The sequence below is a fragment of the Corvus kubaryi genome, unplaced genomic scaffold (genome assembly GCF_017639235.1).
Source record: "Corvus kubaryi isolate FWS band 111438036 unplaced genomic scaffold, C.kubaryi_AGA036_p1.0 138, whole genome shotgun sequence".
NCBI classification, from domain to species: domain Eukaryota; kingdom Metazoa; phylum Chordata; class Aves; order Passeriformes; family Corvidae; genus Corvus; species Corvus kubaryi.
This window is the reverse complement of record NW_024580672.1, coordinates 559,515-581,462: the sequence shown is the minus strand read 5'-3', so window position 1 is coordinate 581,462 and position 21,948 is coordinate 559,515. Positions and strand designations below refer to the sequence as shown.

Below are 21,948 nucleotides of genomic sequence, written 5' to 3'. Positions count from 1 at the left end.
AATTATAGAAGCTTAAATCGTACAATGGAAAGGGAAATCCAGGTGTTCTCCTGATGGCAGGAGGAAATTCCAAATGCCAGTAAAGCTATTTGTGTGGGAGACAATAATTATGGGGTTGCTTCAGTTTTCCCTTTGCTTCACGTAATCATTTTGTGCTTGCTTCTTTGAACTATTGAGATGTTGAAGGCAAAATCTGAGTAATTTCCTCTTCTGTCATACCTAACAAGACAGTAGAAAATGTATCACATTTTTAGGATAAATAATAACTGCAGCAGCTCTTAAAGGCTGGTGTCCAGCTAGTAAGTGAACCACAGGTTAAAAGCTTTGCTGCACTGCCAAAGATAAAATGCATCCCCTTTCTGGTATGTCTCTCATGCACAAGTCAGAGTGCAAATTCCTCACTCGAATGTATGGACAATTGAAAAGCAGGCTGGCATTTGCATAGAGGGAATCAAGTATGGAAATTCTCAGTATGACACTCAGAACCTGCTAAAACAAAATGCCCAGTTGCAGTAAAAATGTAGATGGCCTAGGTGACCGTAGCCCTAATTTTGTTAAAACCATGTTTAAACAGGTCATGGAATACTTCTACCATTCCTTTTGCACCCCACATTTCTGTCCTTAGCTTCAAGTGGGAAATGTCATCAGCACCTCCAAGTATATAAAAAAACCTTGCCTGTTTCTACTGCTGGCAGCTTCTTTAGTCTGCACAGATGGGGCACTTCTCTCTGAAAAATCATGCCATAATTGCACAGACAGTCAGCTGTTGTGATTCTGTCCTTGCTGCCCATTTCCCACTCCCTCTCTGCCGGAAAAGATTCCCCTTTTCTGAAGCAGTGTGAAGAAATTCCTCTATTTCTACTGAAAATGAGAAACAGTGAATTCTTTAACTCATTTTTCTTCAATGGCTACTTAACTCCTTTAGACAAAGATGCCACTAAATGGCAATGCGGTCTTTGCCACACCCAATCATTCAAATGTTTGGAAAGAGGCTGTTTCAGGAAGTCTGTCCTGCTAAAGGGGGCTGAGGTATTCAGTGTCCCTCGGAGGCAGTACACACCCAAAAGATGCTGCTTCATCCCCAAACGTGGCTGTCAGTCAAGAGTTTCCTCCACTTGTGCACATGGAGACCCATGTTCTGAGACTCTTCATGAGCTTTGGTTCTTTCATTGTAGCTGAAAACCTCCTCCCCAAGGTTTCTCTTTGTTTTCCTGTGAGTTAGGCAGTATCTAATTAGACACTGGTAACAAGGGGCAAACAAGTAGGTCTTTGCACAGCTGCTCATAACTCACTAAAGTTTGCAGAAAGGGGAGGAATGGTTCTGTGGCTCCTGGGAGGGACCATGGACCAGAGACACTGCCAAAGCCCACGCTGGTAGAGGCAGGAGTTGCCTGCTCTATGTGTGCCCCAAAGGAGCTCAGAGGCACCAGGACACGTGTCTGGCCCTTCTGAACGCAAGCTTAGGAATAATGAAATTTTGTTTCACTCCAGTCTGTGTCTGGAGGCTTTGTTTTTTACTTCTTTCTCTCATTTGATTTAGTTGATTTAGTACAACTGAGAATTTCTGGATTATCTTTCTCCTAAGCATGAATATTATGTAATTGTGCCTGCACTTCTGTGACCTTTCTATGGCTTGTTACAGTTATATATATATTTTACTATCTCTTTCTTTGCTAGGTTCCCGGGTTGACAAATTATTTGCCTTTTTTAGGGTTATGTTTAAATGATATATGCATCATTTGCTTGAACAAATGTCTTCTGCAGTTTTGAAGGAAGGGCCAGAAATAAGTGAACACTACAGTTTCCTTATCCTTCAAAAGGCCATTGGAAAATCGTAAGGAACTCTGTTACTGCTCAAACTTGGAAGTTCCCAAGAAGGTGGTTTCTTTTTCATGTTGAAGAACTTTAGGAAAATATCCTGACCAAAGATTAAGCAACAGACACTCTGGGTTAAAGTTACTCAGTTGCCAAAATATTTTTTCCTTTCCATTCCCCATGACAGAAGCTTCTACTCCACTCAAAATTTTAGATAGCTAATGTACAGTCCTCAAAAAAAAAAACAAACCAAAAAAAACCAACAACAAAAAAAACCCAGGAAAATAACTGCCTGAAGAATTTCCACTGGGCTTTAAACAAATGAGGACTTGTTTTATCATTTTGTTTTGTTTTATGATACGTGATTTCAAAGGAGGCATAGGAGTTCCAGGTAGAAAATTCAGACAAAATAGTTGCATCTAACAAAGTTACTAAGACTTTGCAATTTTTTAAGTTGGTTATAATCCAAGATTAACAGCTCATACATTTTTTAATTATTTCTCTGTGTGATATTTGTGTTTTCTCTTGGATTGATGTTTTGATAAAAGGGATTTGTGAAATTGGTTATGTTTCTTCATCACAAAAACAGACGTTCTCTTCAATTCTTTTTAAAACTGTGACAAACATGTTAATCTATAAAGGTCCATCAGTCCTGAAAATTCCTATATTAAATTTTAAAGAGTAAAATTTTTAAGGATATTTCATCCATGTTTCATATCTGTACTGAAACCAGAAGTCAGAAGTGCTTAATATGCTTAGAGATCTCATAGTAATTGGCTCTTTTCTCAAACTTGGAGGGTTTGGAGCATATGTTTTTCAGCTTGAGATAGATTTTCTTTAATCTGGTGCTAAGGTGAAGTATCATGTAACAGCATTAATGTTATCATTTACTGGAGCCCATTAAATCCAATTCATCATCTTATATATTTCCATTGCAAATTGGGTGTCTAGCTTCCTTTATAGCTCAGTTTTCAACCATCTTGAAGTACTGAGAAAGCTAAACTGCTCACATGATTTAAATACAGGAACTGAGCAAACTTTTAATATATTTTTAAATTTATTTTCACGATTATTTGCCTTGATTGAGGAATGAACTTTAAAAATGAGACTGTAGAATACCTGCCCTTAAGCCTACTAAAAAAGTCTTTGTGCCCGTTCTTTATCTGGCATGAAGAAATTGTCACTGGCTGTTTGGTAGTCCATGATTTTTAGTTTTGCTCCTTCAGGTTTGTCGGTGAGAAAATTCCAGCAGTAAATTAAATAATCTATCTGAAACTACAAAGCTGGTAAGAAGTGCTTTATCCAGTTTTACTTGTCATGATTAAATTTGAGTTCAAAAAAGATGTGAAGTCAGTATGTGATATCAGAGTTTTTTTTAATACACTTTTTGGTGCATTTATTTATAATAAAAGCATTTATGTGTATTGCAAACCCCTTAATAAAAAGTCTTCAAAGGTGATGATTTAAGTCTGATCAGCACTTGTCATTAACTTATCTCAAAATATGTAGTCAGAGGCAGTTCAGTATCCCAGAAATTCATAAATGTGCATTCATAAATGAAAGAATGATACCTCTTGGCAGTCTGGGCATTGACATCTTTGGTTTAGAACAACTCAGAGAACCTCATCACCGGGGCAAATTCTGCAGCTGAACATTTCTGTATGTCAATAACAGGAGTAATGGGAAGGCTTATATAGTTATATGTGAAAAGTAAAATAAAAATAATGGAAAATAATATTGAATTTATGCTTTTTCTTCACATAGAATGATAATATTTCTTTGCACGGTTCTAAGGTAAAAATATTTTTTATAGAAGGGTTATTTTCTCTTGTGAATCACAAAGAGAACATATGGGGGCTGTTAAGGAAAAACTGCAGGTCTATTAAATTTACATTCATATCAACATTAGCATTAAGACTTTGGGACTCATTTCTCATTTGCTACGATTCAAATGTATTCCATATTTTACAAACACTTCAAGGCTGTTTTTTTCTGCCAGAACTGTGAAAAGTGCCCAGAGGGTAAACAAGAATCAACAATTAGCCTGTAGCCAAAGCCTCCAGCCTCCAGTCTGGATTAGGACTGTTGAGAGAATGTCTGTAACAAGTCCTCAAGATCCCAGTCTTTTCAATGTATTATTCAAAACTTGTATTACTATCAAATTGATAGGGAGAGAATGGCTGTTTGAGGGTTAGACATGAAAGTGCCAGAGCTTGCACCTCCTTTTCCGTATTTGTAGGTAACTTTCTAACTTTTTGAAAGAGTTCTAGCAGACTTTCTTGAAATCTGTTTTATTATTCCACTGTACTTTGGCTGATAGCTTGTGCAAGTGACCAATAAACCACTCAAGTCAGCACAGGTGGTTTCTGACAGCAGGATCTGACATTACCTGAAAGTGCTGTGACTGAAGGTAGTGTGCTTTGCTAATAAAAACCAGGGGAATTCTAAGGTTAATAACTGAGTCTAGGCCCAACCAGAAATATATTTTCCATACAAAATATATCCTCCATTGTTCTTTGATAGTGCTTTTACCACTTAAGCTCTGCTGGAGCAGTAGAACTCTTGAGTCCTGTATCTCCATGTGTCACTTGGCTGTGTCCATCTATGATTCTATGAAGTCAGGATGAGCATAAATAGCTAACAGCATGTACTATGCTTCCCTCCTTGGAAGAATTATAAAGAAAATAGGCAGACACTGCCTTGCCCAACAATTTGCTCTTGGTTCTCTACCCAACCCAAACAGCCTTTCTCTGGGATTATCCAATACTTCAGGAACCACAGAGGTTCAAAATCTCTTGTACCAGAGAAGAGTTGGGTTGGAGAAGAGATCTCTACTATCTCCACATATGACCAGTGAAGATGTCATCTCAGCACTTGGGGTTAGTAATGTTTGGTCAGAGCAAGGATTAAAGGATTTCAAAATCCTTCCCAATACAGGAAGAAACAAAATGGTTGGAGGATTGATTATTTATTAATTTAACGTTTTTTGTTTCTTTGTTTTGTGTGGGATTTTCTGGGGGGCTTTTTTAGATTTTTATTGAGAAAGTAAAAAGAATTAAAATAAAAAATGGCTTAAAACATGCAGGTCTTACTTCAGCAAGTGCCTTAAGAAAAGAAAAGTATACCCCAGCACAAAAAGCACATGTGCATTTTGCGGTCAAACCTCCTGAATAATAAAATATATAGACCTTGACCAAATAATTTCAGTGACGTGTTGTGTAAATTCTCTAGCTCCTGAAAACTCCTCAATATTTTGGAAGAAAGTAGCAGAAAATAGAGGACAACTCTGAGCCCTTCATATTTTTAAATAAACTCAGTTTCCTCCTATTCATTTCATATTTCCCACATGAGAGACGGAAGCCCTATCAAGTAAGTATCCAACCACAATTTAGAGATTGAGGTAGGAAATAAGTAAAAGGGACTACATTCCTGTCATTTTCTGTTGCTATGATCCTTCTCCTCAAGACTGCATGAGATGTGATGCAGAATATACCAGATAGGGCCCTTGTGAGAATAAAGGAATTGAATATTGCAAAGTGGTGCAATGGGAGCCATATATAAATGCTAAGATAAATACAGATTTGATAAATTACTAGCAAAGGCACTGGAGGGAACAATACAAGATGATGCAGTCAGGCTTTTTCATCTCACTTTCACGACCCTTAGAGAAGACATGGCTTTCCAGAACTCTGCACCTGAGGCAAGATGTTTTAGTCATTTTATACATAATTACCCCTTGAGACCTTTCAGATTCTAGGATAATAAAATGTAGCTCTGGGTCTTCAAGTGTGGTGATATACGGATGTCCATTTCAGGATAAGAAAAGATGCAATAGGTCCACATTTCTTAGCTCTGATTGCCACAGCTAATGTGTGTAAATGTACTGAGAAAGCATGGTTTTTGTAAAAAATTCAGCTGAGCTGCACCTCCCACTCAGCACTGCAAGGGTTCGCTCCCAAGGCTTCCCACATGATGGTAAGGCAGACAGGCAAGTCGTTGGGATTTGCACTGAAGACAGCTCCTATGGAGCTGAGGATTTCTCCCAGCTATCTGTGCTGAGCAGACATTTACCTCAGCTTTATGTATACTAGCACCTAAAAACTAATTTAAAATCAAAGATTTCAGGCAGCTAGTGAAAGGAGAATAGTCATCTTTGCTCCTGACATCCGTGTTTCTCAGAGCTGTTAAGCAAAGTGATAATTTGCTACAGAGGAAGTATACCAGATATAATACATTTTTACAGGAATATCTTTATTAAGGAATACCTCTATAAAAGCTATTTTGTCTTGCATCACTTTGCCTGACAGAAATATTACTTACACTAAAATCCTTAATGTGAGATGCCCTATAAAAAAGTTGTTTAATTTAATAACATTCATTGTATTAGTTCTCCCTAAAGTAATCACATTGTTGAGAACACACTCTGTGTTCCTTTATTTGATCTGGGAATAAAATTATCCTGTCTTTACTTTAGTATCTCCTTCTTATTCTTTCTAGAATAAATAAACATGAAGCTGTCACTGCAGAGCAGGCACTGCCTCTCCCTGTTATAAACCTTTTGATTTCTGTGTTGAGAGAATTTTTCTGCACAACAATCCGTTTAGAATATGCTTGAAGCACTACATTTTCTTGCTTTCCTGTTTCCCATGTAGATACATGAGTAATCACAGAGAGTTCCTGCTGTCCCAGTAGATTATATGTCCTATCAAGTTTTCTGTCCTTCTCATAGAACTGATCAAGCTATTTATCGTGAAAAAATTATTTAATATATCAGGTACTAATTTTAGTATAATTGTTATTACAGCAACCAAAGCCACCAGATGGGATATTTGAGCTCTTTTATATCAGTAAAATATACTGCAGCCCTCTGTTCCATAAAGTCTTGGTTAAAGGGCTTGATTTGTGCACAGCTCGCCTACGTGGCCAACAGAGCTGCTGAACCCTTGTTGTGTCTCCTGTACTGTGGTACAGACTGTCACATTAACCAAGGGCTGCAACACCTCCTGGGTAATTACTGGAGTTCCTGGCCTAGAATGTGGTGGCTTCTTGGCACTGCCAGCCAAAAGATCTCAAGCCAAAAAGCAGAAAGCCCACAACTAAATCCAAAAGCTGTGGAATAACTGGGTCTTTCCCAGCCAGGTGGGAGCATGGTAAATCCCAGCTCAGTGTTATATCCACTCATCTCTATGTCTCTTTAATTTTCAACAAAGCTGTAAACATGGATTTAGTGCACTGTTTGTGTACTATACACAGGTACTAAACATCAACAAAATTCTTGTTAAAGACAAAATAGAAATTCCTGGCTTTATTTACTAGAAAAGGGTGTATGAAATCCTGAGATGTAAGTGTTGTATGCTTTTCATTCTTAAGAAACACTGAATTGCATGGTTTCTTAAAGTCCAAACTGGCAGTCTGTTTGAGACACCACCAGCTTTCAGGAGGGTTATTTAATCAAAATGTTATTACTTGCAGGTTTCCTTCTACCTTAGAAGACACAAAGCTCCTTGTTGCAATGTTTTCTGTTAGTGACTGGATACCTTCAGGGGCTAATGAGGAGATGTAAAACCACAGTGAACCCAGTGACCATTTCAAATCTAGGTGAGTAAGTATTGTTCATTTGATATTTAATCTTGTATCTGATCAAAGTAGGTATTGTTCATTTAGTGTTTAGTCTGGTATCTGTCTGATAAAAGCATATGGGGAATGAGTTGACAGCGTCACTGCAATTTGCCAGGCAGTTGTAAGAAATCATCTTCCAAACTGAGGTATTTATGTGGTAGCACCTATGAAGAAGCTAGCAACTCTACAGGAACAGAAATCCTGTCAGCATTAGTCAAAGGACTGACGCACTCAAAGGAAAAGAATAAGCACCCTGGGCTTATTCCTGGCTTTCTTTGTAAAGAACAGCACTTCTTTGTTCAAATAACATCTGAGAGCTTAGTTTAGGAGGAAAGGAGGTGGCTTTATGGAGCAAAGAGAAATCCACGTCTTCAGAGCAGATGGAAATTCATGTATCACCCATGTACAGAGCACATGAGGCTAATTTCAAGCCCTGGGGAAAACAAAATACCAGAGCCTCCAGCACCTCTGTGCCCCATCCCCAGCCATTGAGGAATGTGGTACAACTGCAAGGTTAAAATTAAGTGGGCCCTAAGATCAGGTTTCTCATTTCTCATAAAGACAACATTTAATTTTATTTACCTCTAGCTGATATTTGTCACTGTTGAGAGGATCACCATCAGGAAACAGTCAGGCCCTTTCCTCACCCTTTGCAAGACTTGTGTTTATCTCAGTTTTAATCTTCCTTTGCCATAATTCAGAGACCTGTATGTCCATTCCTTTCTTAAAACCACAAAAGGGGGCTCACAACTCAATGTTTCTTTGGTACCTTGAGAAGCTTCCTGTTTTCTGCACTGCCAGGAAGGGTAGACCCTCTGCTCTGAGGTTTGGTGCCCGAGCCCCATGCACTGTCACCAGAGCCCGACTGACAGCAGCCCCCACTGCCCCACAGGGCAGCTTTGCCCCAGCTGTGAACCTCCCAGGGGCTGAAAATACAGCTCAGTGTTGACAGCTGTCTCAGGCTTGTTAGCCCCATACCATCCATGTTTGGTGTGGGGAGAACTTTAAATTTTCCTTTTTTTTTCCCTAATTCTCTTTAAGTTAGACAAACTGTAAGTGAATGGATATAAACAAAGAGTGAGTAGTCTGTGCAGTATAAGAGCAAACATTATAGAATATAACCTGAGGGACAGGGCTCAAAATGCAGCAATTCAGCAGCCAGTCAGAATCACCAACTAAATTTTTCTTTACTTACTTTAGGGTTTTTAGTGCCCTCTGGAAGGACATCAACAAGATTTAGACACAAGCATATCACTACTGTAATGAACACTCAAAAAATTGAGAAACTGGAACTGGAAATGCATTTGAAATGCTTCTTTGGGAATTACTACCATAATTACACCAGTTTAGAAAGCAATACCTTTGTAAGTGCTTTTACCCCATCATGTATCACACGAGGGATTATAGCATTTTAATGACCTTGGTGGCTAAATTGTACAATATCTATAATAGTATGAAATCTAGGAGAATTTTTGGCCCCATTGAGGCCATAGAAAATCTCCTACTGATTTTGTTGGAGCCAGCAAAATCCATCCTAATTTTTCAGGTGACCAGCTCCAGCCACAAAAGGGGCTTTTATTTTCCCCACACTCTTAAAATAAGAGCGAACTGATATTTTTCATATACTTATACTACAAATGCCCTGAATTTTATTTCATGAAAGATGTTATGGCATGGAATACACTGTTCCTTCATGAAACATGCACCTTTTAATACCAGTTACTGAGAGGGTGATACATCTATCGCTATTTCTCCTGTCACCAAATGAAATGAAATTCATAGATCTGCTCTTAGCTAACAGGATACACATTTTATGGCTAAATAAGGCCTTGAAAGTGAAAATCTTCTGCCCTTCTCATGAGGTATATAGATCCAAATTAAATGAGCAAGTTACATTAAGGTACCTGTAAACCTTGAAAAGGGTGTATTGGCTTGTTCATTGTTCCTATGGATAATAAAGTCACCCATCAAACATCTAGAGAGCAAGCCACGGAAAGCAAATGTCACCCTGCCTTAACTTCCCTTGTATGTTTTCAGTTTTCTGAAATTGAACATATCTTCTGCAGATAGGACTATAAGAGATTGATAGATGCCTTAAGATCAGTTTGCACATGAAAAGGTAATAATTGATCCCTGGCCACTTCATGAACCAGCATTTAGTGTGTTGTGCAATTTCAGAAATAAATCAGAATAACTACTTGAAGAATAAAAGGAGGTAAAAAAGCTCTTTCCTTCAGATTTAGAAAATATATGTTGTGTTAGGGAAGGTGTTAACTGACAACATGTTTTAACTGACATGGCAATAAATATGACCAAGCACCAACATTTTCTCCAGTGTGCAAACTGCCTTTGCAAGAGCCTGGAGAGATTCCCACTGGTCTCTGCAGGATTTGGCTTGAGCTCCTCTGCAGGAATTAGTTCATGCCAGCGGAAGTAAATAGGCCCTTGGGGATGTTGCTGCTGCCACTGAGGTATTTATTTTTATAATAACTTGTTGGCTGGTACAGAGATAGGAAGTCACAACCACAGCTCTTGCATGCACAACTCCACACCATTCATTCTTATCAGTCAGAGCCCTTTGTGAAGGTAGAAATGCTAAGAGCCATAAACTTGGGAGCCTGGCTACCGACACCTCCTGCACCCTGATGGCCACTGGCCACACTTCTGGGAGCAGATTCTTTTCCAGTGCTCTGCAGTGCCTCCTGGTGCCTCCCAGCCACCAGCAGCCAAAGCCAACCCCTTGGACCACGGGGTAATGTGCATTGAGGGCAACAGATCAAAGGATTTGTCTGACTCATACAGAGACAATAAAATGCATTTCTTAGGAAGGAGCCTCCCTTACTATTTACTGTTTCCAGTGTCTGCTCACACCGTGCTTTATTCAACAATGTTTTCTCTAGCTTGGCCCCTTCCTGGCTAACAGAGCCCAGCTATGTCTGAGAAGCTCTTCTTTTAGCCGCTGAAATTGTCACAAACAAATTACTCTGTTCTTACTTTCAAATCAGGTAGGAAACATCAGGAAACCACAACTCACTATCCACTTGAGGGCAAAGAGGGCAGATTGGTCAGTGACCACAATTCATTAGTCAAAGCAGAAATGGGGTTATTCTCCTTCCCTTGCCAGACTTCATCACTTGGAGAAAACTGAAACAATAATAAGACTGAAAGGGCCAGTGATAATTACACAGCACTTCCACATCACATGTGCTCTTTTATCAGTACTTACAGACTTTTGAACACAGAGTGGAGCCCTGTAAAATTGGCTGGTTTTCACATTTTTAAGAGTTGTTTTCTCACTTATTTCCTGTTTTCTTACCAGCAGGCCCAACCACATTCAGAACCTAGATAATAGTTGTGTCAGCTTTGTTTAAATTCCCTTTTCTACTCTTTAAATAAGGTCGGAGCTCCACTTATTCTCTTTCTGATACATAACTTAAGCAAAACTTGACTTGATGCCAACAATATCTCCAAAAAGGAGACAGAAAGCTTGGGCAGAATAGGAAATAGGTAATTTTGCTGCTGTTGCAAATGCTGGAATATAGACGGAGCATTTTCTAATAACTTTCTCCAGCTGCCAGTTACTTGTTCAAAATGAAACACATATACTGCAGGGGGAAGAAGGCTGATGTGTTTCTATGTTAAAAGAAATGTTGTCCAACATCTGTTTACCACATGGTAGCCTTAACCAAAAATTTTCCCTCCTCCCAGCTGTTGCTTGCCTTGCTATGCACCCATTGGTTGCCTTCTCAACTCCAGCAGTGGCTTTGAACCTACTGCATGATTCCAGAATCCATAGGTTTCACTTCACTGTTTTCACCCAGTCCAAACTCCCATTGGAGTTCACCTGATGAAGCAGTCAGAAAAAGGGACTGAGAGCCTCAAAACACAGTTCAGGTCAGCAGAGTCCTCCGAGTTCTGGCAGGAACCAAACTCCTCTGCAGTAGGTGGCCTCCACAGAAAATCATGAGCCCCTGAATATGCACCCAGCCACAGAGCAAAGCCTACATTAGTGTTGGACAGCTGTAACACCTTCATGGTTTGTGAACAGAAAACATCAAAGGCCCCTGAATCCCAGAGTCCTAGCTCCCTCTCCTGGCAGAGCACCGCACTGGGAACAGGAAGGGGGTGCTCCCCGGCACAGCAAACCTGAACCCCAGCTGCAGCTCTGCCGAGGGAGAGGCGGAGGAACCGTGCCCTCAGTGACCAGGGGCTCCTCTCTGCAAGGAGCCCAGTGGTAATCACGCAGCTATAGCTCTACCAGCAGATTAACACAGGATTAGCAAAGGCAAAACCTATTCTAGTGAAGAACATCTGCAACATAGCTTTAGCTGCATAAAAAATACGTACTTGAGCACAGATGAAACTTCATTGCTGTGCATTATCTGCAGTCCTTAAGGTGGGGGTAGTGCAATTTGTTCTCTAATACTCTGATACCAGACTGACTCATGCAACTGTGCCACGTTCTCTCCAACACCACAGCCGCCTTCTGTTTGCTGCTTCCTGTACACACTGAGCCCCCAGAGTGCCTCCCCAGACTGTAACTTTCTCCTTGAGAAACACACGTCTACTGGCTAGATAAGAACCTGTCACTGTGGCAGGTCGTGTACACCAGGGATCTCATTAGCAGTCTCCAACCCTTCAGAAATATGTGGCATTTCTGTATGGGAAGGCACAGCTCACTGCCCGTCCATCCGGAGTAGCGTCAGCAACATCCCCGCTCAGTGAAACGTGCCCTGGCACCACATCCTTGGGCATGATGGCAATGGCAGCAGCAGAGGTGGCAGCGTGACACCTGTCTTCATGGCCCAAGGCTGAGGCAAGGTCCTTTTCGACCAGCAGCACATGCCTCCCTAGCTTCAGGGAATGAGCTGGTTCCTAACATGGCAAAAGACAGCAGGGGCTCACCCCAAGCACACAGGCCACTGAAAGTGACCCAGCCTGTAGGCCAAGTACAGGTACATGAAGTTTGGTCATCTCAGCCATTGACCCTTAGCACCCTGGGTTGGGCATACCAGCACTGTATTTCTGTAGTGTCTTGATTCAGTTTTTCAGCCACCATGAGTGGCTGAAGTCCACTGAAAGCCTCCCTAGCAAGTGGATGGGCTGGGATGCCTGGGACAGGGCTTGTTCGCATCAGAACCTCTCTACTCCTGCTATTTCTGTGGAGAAAGTGGGAATGAGGTTTCTTGCACAAGTAAAACAACAGGTCTCTCTTGGGGCTCTTTCACTCTTTGGCAATGAGTTTACAGCTCTTGTTTATGAGGAGCTGGAGGCAGCTCACAGATGTGCAAGCTGGTTTCTGCTGTGGTTATATTTTCTTCTAGGCTTCTAGAAGAAAACCGGTGCAGTTTTCCCAAGACAATAGGTCTTTCACAGGTCAGTGTCTTACTTCAGGAGGCCCCTTCAATCTCCAGCACTGGCTACAGGTCCTGCCTATATGCTGAGGCCTTATGTTCTTAGAGAGTCATAAGGCAAAGCTAAAGCTGCACAGAAGCCATTCAGTTAAGCCAAAGCCGTGGCTCATAACGTATTTCATTGTAAGCTAACCATCTCAATTGTAGGAGACTTTCTGTATATTAAACAGAATTAAATTATTGTTTCTTCCTCAGGGAGGGAAAATGAGATAATGAAGAAGAGAGAGGAAGACAAAGGGAAAAGGATACTTCTGGATATTGCAAAGATGTCTAAATTTCACTACCAGATTTCACTAGCATGCTCATCTATTTCATGTCAGGTATTGTAGGCAGCTAATCTCTGTATTACTATAGTGCCAAATTTTCTTTAAGAAACAAAGGTCCTTCTCCTGCAAATGCTCATACATTTCCTTAGTCAGCCCTCAATCCTGCATCCATCATCAGACTCTGGTTCTATGCTGTTCTGCAAAGTGTTAACTTACTGTAAGAAAACTTAAGAATCTTTATTACCCGAAAAGCAGTGGTTTCATTTTTGTGCTTTGCCCCTCTTTGGTATTTTGTTCCTAGCAGTTATTATGTTCTTGTGATAAAAACAAAGCTCACTACTAATGTACTATATTCTGGAATATGTCTCACAACCAATCATTAAATGATGGTGATTTCTCCCAGCTTACACAGCATTACTAATGTTAATGGATTATATCTAGTTTTGTTTGTTCAATCTGGTATTTGGATTGAGGATATATTTTGAGATATCTGAATATACTCATGAACATTCTCATAACATTCTTTTAATGCTGTTCCTACTTTTCTCAGGTTGTACATGTTTTCTTAGAGTACAGAAAGATTATACTTGAAGTTCAGGATTTAGCCCTTTGTCTGGTAGTCTGCCTTGTGACATGGCTAGCATTGAAAGAAGGGGATGTTACACCTAATGCATTCTTCTTTTTTATTTATTTCTTTTCATCTTCTCCCCAGCCAGAGTAGGTAAGCAGTTTTAAATCTGAGAAGTAGTTTGTGGTCTCAAGCAGAGAAAGGGGAACTGAATCAGGAAGAACAAAAGTTTCCAACATTGCAGAGCACCAGATGCAGTGGTGGTGTCAATCCTGACCAGCAGCGATCCCAGGCTGAGACCTTCCTTGGAATCTGACAGTCTGCATTTCCTGAATCAACAGGCCCAGGGCAGGGCTTGCTCTCACCACCCTTACTCAGGTAAGAAGCCCTTTTCACATAGCTGACTACACATGAGGTTTATGCCAATGCATGTGGCTGATAAGTGCTTTGTAGCCATGAGAACAGCAAGCAGTTAATTACCTAAACTTTGTAATTGATCACAAATGTGGGAAAGTTCTCCATCAGTCAGAGTCTTTAAATCAGAGCTGGTCATCTCTCAGACAGGGACAGTCCAGTTAGAAGTGATTGGGGCCGACAGAAAAAATAGGGGGCAAAATAGTTGTATCGCTGCTTTTATGCAGCAGACCAGATTAAAGACAAGGGGATTCTGTACCTGGGACAGGGCAGCCCTGAGTGTGTGTATAGACTGGGGAATGAGAGGCTGGAGAGAAGCCCTGAGGAAAGATACCTGGGGGTCCTGGTCGATGGCAAGTTGGATATGAGTCAGCAGTGCCCTGGCAGCCAGGAGGGCCAAGCGTGTCCTGGGGGCATCAGGCCCAGCATCGCCAGCCCGGCAAGGGAGGGATTGTCCTGCTCTGCTCTGCACTGGGACAGCCTCACCTCGAGTGCTGGGGGCATCTTGGGGTGCCACAGCATAGGAGGAGACACTGAGCTGTTAGAGAGAGTACAAAGGAGGGCAACGAGGATGGTGAAGAGCCTTGAGGGGAAGCCAAATGAGGAGCGGCTGAGGTCACTTGGTCTGTTCAGCCTGGAGGAGACTGAGGGGAGACCCCGTTGCAGTTACAGCTTCCTCGTGAGGGGAAGAGGAGGGACAGGCACTGATCTCTGCTGACAGGACCCAAGGAAATGGCCTGAAGCTGAGCCAGGGAGGTTTATGTTGGATACCAGGAAAGGTTCTTCACCCAGAGGGTGGTTGGGCACTGGGACAGCTCCCCAGGGAAGTGGTCACAGCACCAGCCTGGCAGAGTTCAAGCAGTGTTTGGACAATGCTCTCAGGCACAGGGTGTGACTCTTGGGGGTGATGCTGTCCAAGGCCAGGAAATGGACTTTGATGATCCTTGTGGATCTCTTCCAACCATGCTGTGATACTACGAATTTTATCTGGGGAGGGTGTAGTGTACACCCAGAGGTACTTTTTTTTTTATTTATTTTGCAGAACTGTGCATCTATGGGTGGAGCTGTCATTCTGCCTCCCAGATACCTGTTATGGAAGAGATCTTAAAATGGACTGTGTTATGTAGAAAACATTCATTCCCTTTCTTCCAGCAGCAGCTGATGTATTAGGAGAGAACTGCCCACCTTTAGTTTACAGACCAGCTTAGCCCCACAGCTTGCTAGGTTAAGACAGGCCAGCACACTCATACTGGTGCCAGGAATATTGCTACTGATTGTGCTCACCCAACCATGCTGTATCAGCATGTCCAAGACTAGTTACAGCTAATAAGGGTCTATCTGAGGGGGAAAATGAGACCAGAGTGAGATTTATGACAATTTCAAGCACAGAATAAGCAATACAAACAGATGAGCCTCAAAGAATGGTAAGGTGCTCTTTACATACAAATATTTCAGAGGGGAAAAAATAAAATAATAGAATGAACTATAACAAACACTTTTTCTAAGTAGAGGTTTTCTGCATTTCTCATGACAGTCAGTTGAATGAGGGAAGACAAAAAGAAAAGGAAGAGCAGAAACTGCTTGCAACACAGAAAAAACCTCGAATGCCAAGAACATGCTCCAGATTTTTTTAAAGATGCATGGCTCTTATCTCAGTCCTGATTCATCACAGCTTAGTCGCAGAATTATTCAGAATTCAAGGACCTTGCTCCTGCAGGGTTAATGGGTTACATTCAGCATTGAAACCCATGACACAAATAGCTGCTTAATTATTCAATCCAGACAGGATTTAGTGGTAATGGAAATAAAAATAGCAATGGTAAAAATTACATTGTTTTACATTTTGTAGGTGAAATGATTTTTTCTTTTAACTGTGTAATTCAGAACTGTGCACTGGCAGGAGGAGGCCCATATAAAGGAGGGGTTGTGCTGCTTGTGACACAAAAGATTAGCATGCCCATGACTGAAGAGGAGGAAAAGGAAAACACTGCCATAAAAGTGACAGTAGAGGTGAAGAATTGTGGCGACTGTGTAATGCACCATTGAAAAGATGCAGAAGAAAACATAGCAAACGAAAAGTCTTGTCCTATCTATGCTGCTATTCAAAGCACAACTTAATCTGAAGGGAAGAAGCTGCTGTTCTCGTTGGCTCACACCATTTATTCAAAAACACAAGTGAGAAATGTGCTAAAGTGATACAATTACCATAATTATTATCTTTGTTCAGGAAATGCAGTGGTGGTTTTCCACCCTGAATTTCATTCAGCAGCCCTTGTGGCTGTACCAGTCAGGAGCTAAAGGCACCGACTGCGACTGCTCTGGGAGCAAACACACAAAATCTCATGCCTCAAATGCAGCAGCTACATGGGATAGCAAGTCACAAACACAGGAGCACCTTGAGGTATTGGTCAGTCCTGTTACAAGGAAGTTGTGTGCAGTAACCAAAGGTGCAGTGCCAAACCAACCCTGGCACACATATGTCACTCCAAGAGCAGGCAAAACCCATTTAGAATCAGTGGGTCTAAACTGGGGTTTCTGCAAAAGGTCACAATCAATATTTATTTAACTGAGCCCTGTTTTGAAAGCATGCTGTGCAGCAGGGTGGAAATAGGCATCCCAAAGAAATAAACAGGATCACTTTAAGCCCAAATCATCACTAAATGCAGTGCTGCTGTGTACAGGGGATATCAAATTAGGGGGCTGATTCCCACCCCCCACCAGATTCCTGTCTTGCTGCAGCTTCTCAGGGGATGAGTTAGAGATAAGGCTTTCCTGTTAAGCCCTGGTTAAACAGGTATCTGTTTGAGTTTGGATAGGGCTCAGAGTAAAGCAGGCTAAATTACGTGTTCAGCTGATGACACTGGCAGTCCTGGTCACTGCTCTCTTACCTTCTCACTCTGATTTGCTGTGGTAACTGGTCTGATGCAAGTGGGGTGGGAGTGTGTGTGTTAAGCCAAAACATTTTTTAACTTAAAAACAAATTTAAATCCTTCACATGTAAGATACCCAAGCCAGAGAAATTTAAAAGGCTAGGTTTGGGTTCAAGCTCTGAGTCACATCCAAATTTCTATCTTCCTCCTGTTCCCCTCCCCGTGACGATTTTTCATCATGTCATTGAAAAAGAGGGGAGCAAAAGGAAAAAAAAGTAATGGCAAACATACTAGAATATCCATATACCTGTTTTTGTCTCTCTCTTCAAACATTTGAAAAAGTTGAAGTTTTCTAAAGGAGATTTTAAAAATTGGGCTGTATACCTTGCATTTTCCACTATTGTATTTCATACTGCTCACCGGTCAGGTGAAGGTTGTGTTTGGATAAATTGGGAATGAAAGGACTGTGGTGTGTTCTTCATAGAATTGACATAAGGGCTGCATTGTCAAACACTGGAGGCAAGCTAGGGATGATCATTTTGTGTTTGGCACAAAGATAACAGGTTTCTGCCTGCATGCCACTAGAAGTAAGGGATTGTTCTACAAGTGACAGTGGAGGAAAGGGAATTTTGTGTTTGTGTCATAGAAGGAAAAGGATTACTGTGCAAATAATGCTCAGGGAAAAAGATTAGACCATGTATGACATGGAAAAGAGAGGTCATTGGACATACATCATGGAAAGGACGGGGTGGTGTGTGTGGTATTTCTCACGAAATAAGAATATTCCCAGAGTATACCACAGATGAGACTGGGTACCACATGCCAGCACTGCTGGTCTGTTGGGTGTCCAGGACTTTCCTCCTGACTTAGAAATCCCAGCCTCATAGCTCTAAGATAGATGGTTCTTTTCTACATATTAATAGAGAAGCAGCACAAGCCTAGGGAGATTGTTGTTATTGTTGTTTCCTTAGAAAAATTAATTGAAATATCAAGATGCATAAGAAAAATATGTATGAAACAAAAGGTTTCCGCTTTCCTCATGGCACCCAGAAGTGTTTCAGACATTGTCTCTGTGAAAGCAGATACTTACATTTCCACATAGCAGCAGCTGTCAAACCCCAAATTTTGGCTGTGCTTTTCTAAGACACAGTATGTATCAGAACATGTTTGGGGTGAGGGCTGTGATGCACTGCACTGGTTTGGTATTAAGAGGAAGGAGAAGTAACAAGTGAAGATAGGAATTATTTCTACCTTTATTATGCCCATTTCTGGCTCAGGACTTTCCAGTTATTTGGGGATTTGTTTGTTTTCATACAAGGATCCTGACATCCAGTTACTCATAACATGTCACTCTCAAGAGCACTGCAACACTTTGTACCAGGAACTGCATTTCAGAAAAGGTGAAGCTGGGGTCAAACGCATTCCTGCTAATTGTACCGGCTGCAGGAAAGTTATTCTATGATTGAGTTTGCCCTCTGAAGTTAAAGGGGGAAGCTGCTAATTGCTTTTAAGGAGGACCCAGAAAAATGACTGGGGCTGGCCCAGAACTCCCTGCCCAGGTGCGCTGGCACATGCTCCCCAGGCACACACAAGATAAGCACTGCTAATCTTTTGGGGGAGTGTGGTATGTGAGGAGGATGTGCAGCTCAAACTATGCGAGGGCTTAGAGGGGGATGCACAAAAAAACCACTGATAGAAAATGGGTTTCTGTACATCTATGCATTTTGTACTGTTGGTAGTCACTGTGCACAAGAAATCTTCTACATTGATCTGATCTCTTCAAAGCTGCCACCAGTGCAGTGGCACGGCCACTGGCTCTTTTCTGCAGTGTTTCTACAATGCTCTGAATGTCCTCAGGCTCCACAAAGCCTCCATCTACTATTACCATCATCTGACCAGGCAGCATGTATGTTTCTCCCTGATTTAGCTTTTTCTTGTAGTTTTCCTGCTTATCAAATCTGCAGTCTCTCTTTGAGTTGAAACATGCATGGTTAGGGCAGGGAGAGATTTATAAGGTCTAATTTGTACAGAATATAACAGAGCAGTCCTTGTTTATTGATGTGCAATATCACAAGGACAACCAGACTCTGCTTCTTCGCTAAAATTTATGATTGGGTCTATCAAAGTAAGCCTCTACTCATCATCCTGTTTTAATTATTTCCTTTTTCCACTTTCCCAAGAAACTGTAGCTCTCCAAACCTTTCCTACTCAAAAGTCCAAGTTCTGAAAACTTCTGCAATGGTGTCTTGTTTTGTGAATGTTTCTGTTGTCCGAGTCATCCTGCCCCTTATTGCTGAGAAGTGCAGCTATGTAAAGGAAGGGTGACTGCCTGGGGCTTGGCAAGGTTTGCAGCTTCCTATGCAAGGAAGTGTATGGGGGAGATCTAAGATGATGTATTGGCTGAACTTTCTCAAGTTTGGGCTGAAGTTCATGAATGAGGGAGCTAGATAGAAATTTGCAACATCCTGAGATTGCTTAAGTTGCAGAGCTCTTACTAGTGGCTACCTTAGGAGATGGAGAAAGCTGTAGCCAATCTTGCTTTAAAAATTATTCTGTCCTTGCAGAAGGAACACCAGGGGTTGTAAATAAGATTTCAGCTCACAACAGTTTCACTCTGAGTTCTTTGGGAGGATGTAGCAAAGCTGTCAGACTGACTTTTTGCATTGAGCTCCAGCTGTCATTTCCTTTTGCTTGCTGGCTGTTACCACTGGGTGCAGGCTCCCATCTGAAGCTCTTGGCTTTTGAGAGGGAGCACCTCCTACAGCTCAGGTAGACTGCTGCAAGTACACACCTTCCAATATGCCTTGGCTCTTTGAGACCATGAAGGAGGGGAGGAAATTGCCCTGACAATTGAAATTTAGCAGGTCTGGTTCACTGCTCAGTGAAGTTGATGGGAGACTTTCCCTTGACCTCAGAAAAAAACGACCAACAGCGCAATTCTGTTTTATGCAAAGAGAAGGGTAGAGTAACACCAGCTGAAATTGAAAAGCTGAGTGATACATGTCCAATTTGAAACATACTTGTAACAGCCAAAGGTTACCCAAAAGTGGCTTAAATAAGACTGGGTTCTAAAACTATTTCTTATCAGGGGCCTGCAAAATATCCATAAAGCCATTTGCAGCCATTCCCCTGTGCCAGCATGCGGTCTGAGCTCAAGTTTCAGCTCACATCTCCCAGGAGGCAGGCGGTGGCTGTGGAGAAAGTTTTGTGGTGGAATCAGGAAAAACTCGGAGTTTTCACTTCGCACTAGTTTGGAATGAGTCAATATTGACTTGAACCTGGTACCTATCAGGAAGATGAACATAAACCTCTCAAATGAAAAATGTGATCACCAAGAGCATGCAAACAGCATCAGTGCTGCCATGCAAGCAGAGTGACAATCTATCTGCTGCTACTGGGGAAGAGTGGTTGGCGCTGGCCCCAAGGGAGCTGTGATTTGAGGATGGAAGTCACTTAGCTTATCATTAGGTCTACCATTTACCAACGCTCCTTCCCTGGGTAGAAACAGTAGAGACAAGCAGCAGTATGGCTGCTTTTCTGTCAGGTAAATGACTAATGAGGCATGTTTGCTTGCAAAGAAATGGAGCATGGCCCAAATAAAGGTGATCTGGTGACACAGAGTTCTTCCAAGATTTTGTTCTTTCCATGGGCCAGTATTTTGCAGCCCAAGGTTTCAGTTCAGACTCAGCGTTCAGAAAGACATTTGAAAGCGAGGCAGAGGGAAATTCCTTTCTTGTTAACCCACCTCTATTGCAAGGCTGTCCGTTTTCTGTGTTGAAGATGATGAAATTGCTAACCCAAACAGCTCTTGCCCTTCATTTAGAGATTATTGACTTCATCCACACAAGAAGAACAAACACAGAGTGCTGAACAACACAGAGTGCTGAACAGAGTGCTTACTTGGCAAGTTCAAAGCCTCCCAGTCTGAGAGGTGAAAGCAAGGGAACACTCACAGCAGTGACAGTATTTGAGTCTCTTTAGCAAATGAAGGGACTGACAAGGTAGTGATACAGGCTTGGGAACCAATCAGCCAAGCCCATCCCTGGTGTAAACCTGGTATTCTTCCAATTCAAACAATGGAAAAGGGGCAAACAAGAAAAATCCTTCGTAGCAAATGTGATTAGATGAAGCAGACAGTGAAGACTCTCCTGTAACTGCAGTCCATCATGCAATTAGTTTCCTAACAGCTTCACCATTCAGACGGCCTCTTCCCTGGCGCAGTGCCACAGCAGCCAAATAAATCAGCTTTACATACACGACTGTCAGACAGAACTGCAGCTCCAGCCCTCTAAAGCGACGCTGGAAGGCTCAGTTGAAAGGAAGAGAGGCTTGAATACGTGGGGGAAAACAGTTCGTTGAGGAAAGGAGGATGGAGCCCAACAGCACTGGACAAATACCTGGAGGAATCCAAGAGCTCCTACAGAACAGCAGGGCTTGCAAAAGCAGTTTGTAAGAAAGGCTCTCATCCCTGGCCCTGTCGTTGAGATTAAATGCGATCATTGGGAATAATGGTGAAGTGGAATGCATATTTAATTAGAGAAATCAATGAACCCAAATGATCGGGAGGGGGCAAATCATTAAGATCCAGCTCCTGCTGCCCCTACTCAGCAATATTGCAGACTGCCAGCACTGCAAGCGGGTCTGATGCACAGCTCATCACCAGCAAAGCAGAGTGGACTTTTGTCGCTGCTGTTTTGCATGTGGAAGTGCTGTGCAGGGAATAGGGAGCAGGATGCTCTGTTCATGTGAAAGCTGCCATCTCCAGAAATGAAGCAATCGGTAGGAAAGAAAGCAATCACTCAGCACTGGGGCAAATCTGAGACTATTGGACTCAGGGATTAGTCACAAAATGGGCATGGTCACACCACACAGACACATTGGGATGATTTTTTTTTTTTTTTTTTTTTTTACAGCAGGGTTGCTTTGGAAAGCTGGCTGAAAATTATTTGACAGAATCGTTTTTCCTGTAAACACTATTTTGT

General features: G+C 41.8%; 1 long non-coding RNA gene across 3 annotated transcripts in view; it reads left to right on the top strand.

The window, feature by feature from the left end:
• LOC121659910 overlaps window positions 1-21,948 on the top strand; it is a 136,354-nt gene that overhangs the window by 107,382 nt on the left and 7,024 nt on the right. For all 3 annotated transcript variants that reach the window (XR_006014497.1, XR_006014498.1, XR_006014499.1), the window contains exons 2-4: window positions 7,288-7,413; window positions 13,044-13,168; window positions 13,827-14,060. This is a non-coding gene — a long non-coding RNA (uncharacterized LOC121659910). The remainder of the gene's footprint in view (window positions 1-7,287; window positions 7,414-13,043; window positions 13,169-13,826; window positions 14,061-21,948) is intronic.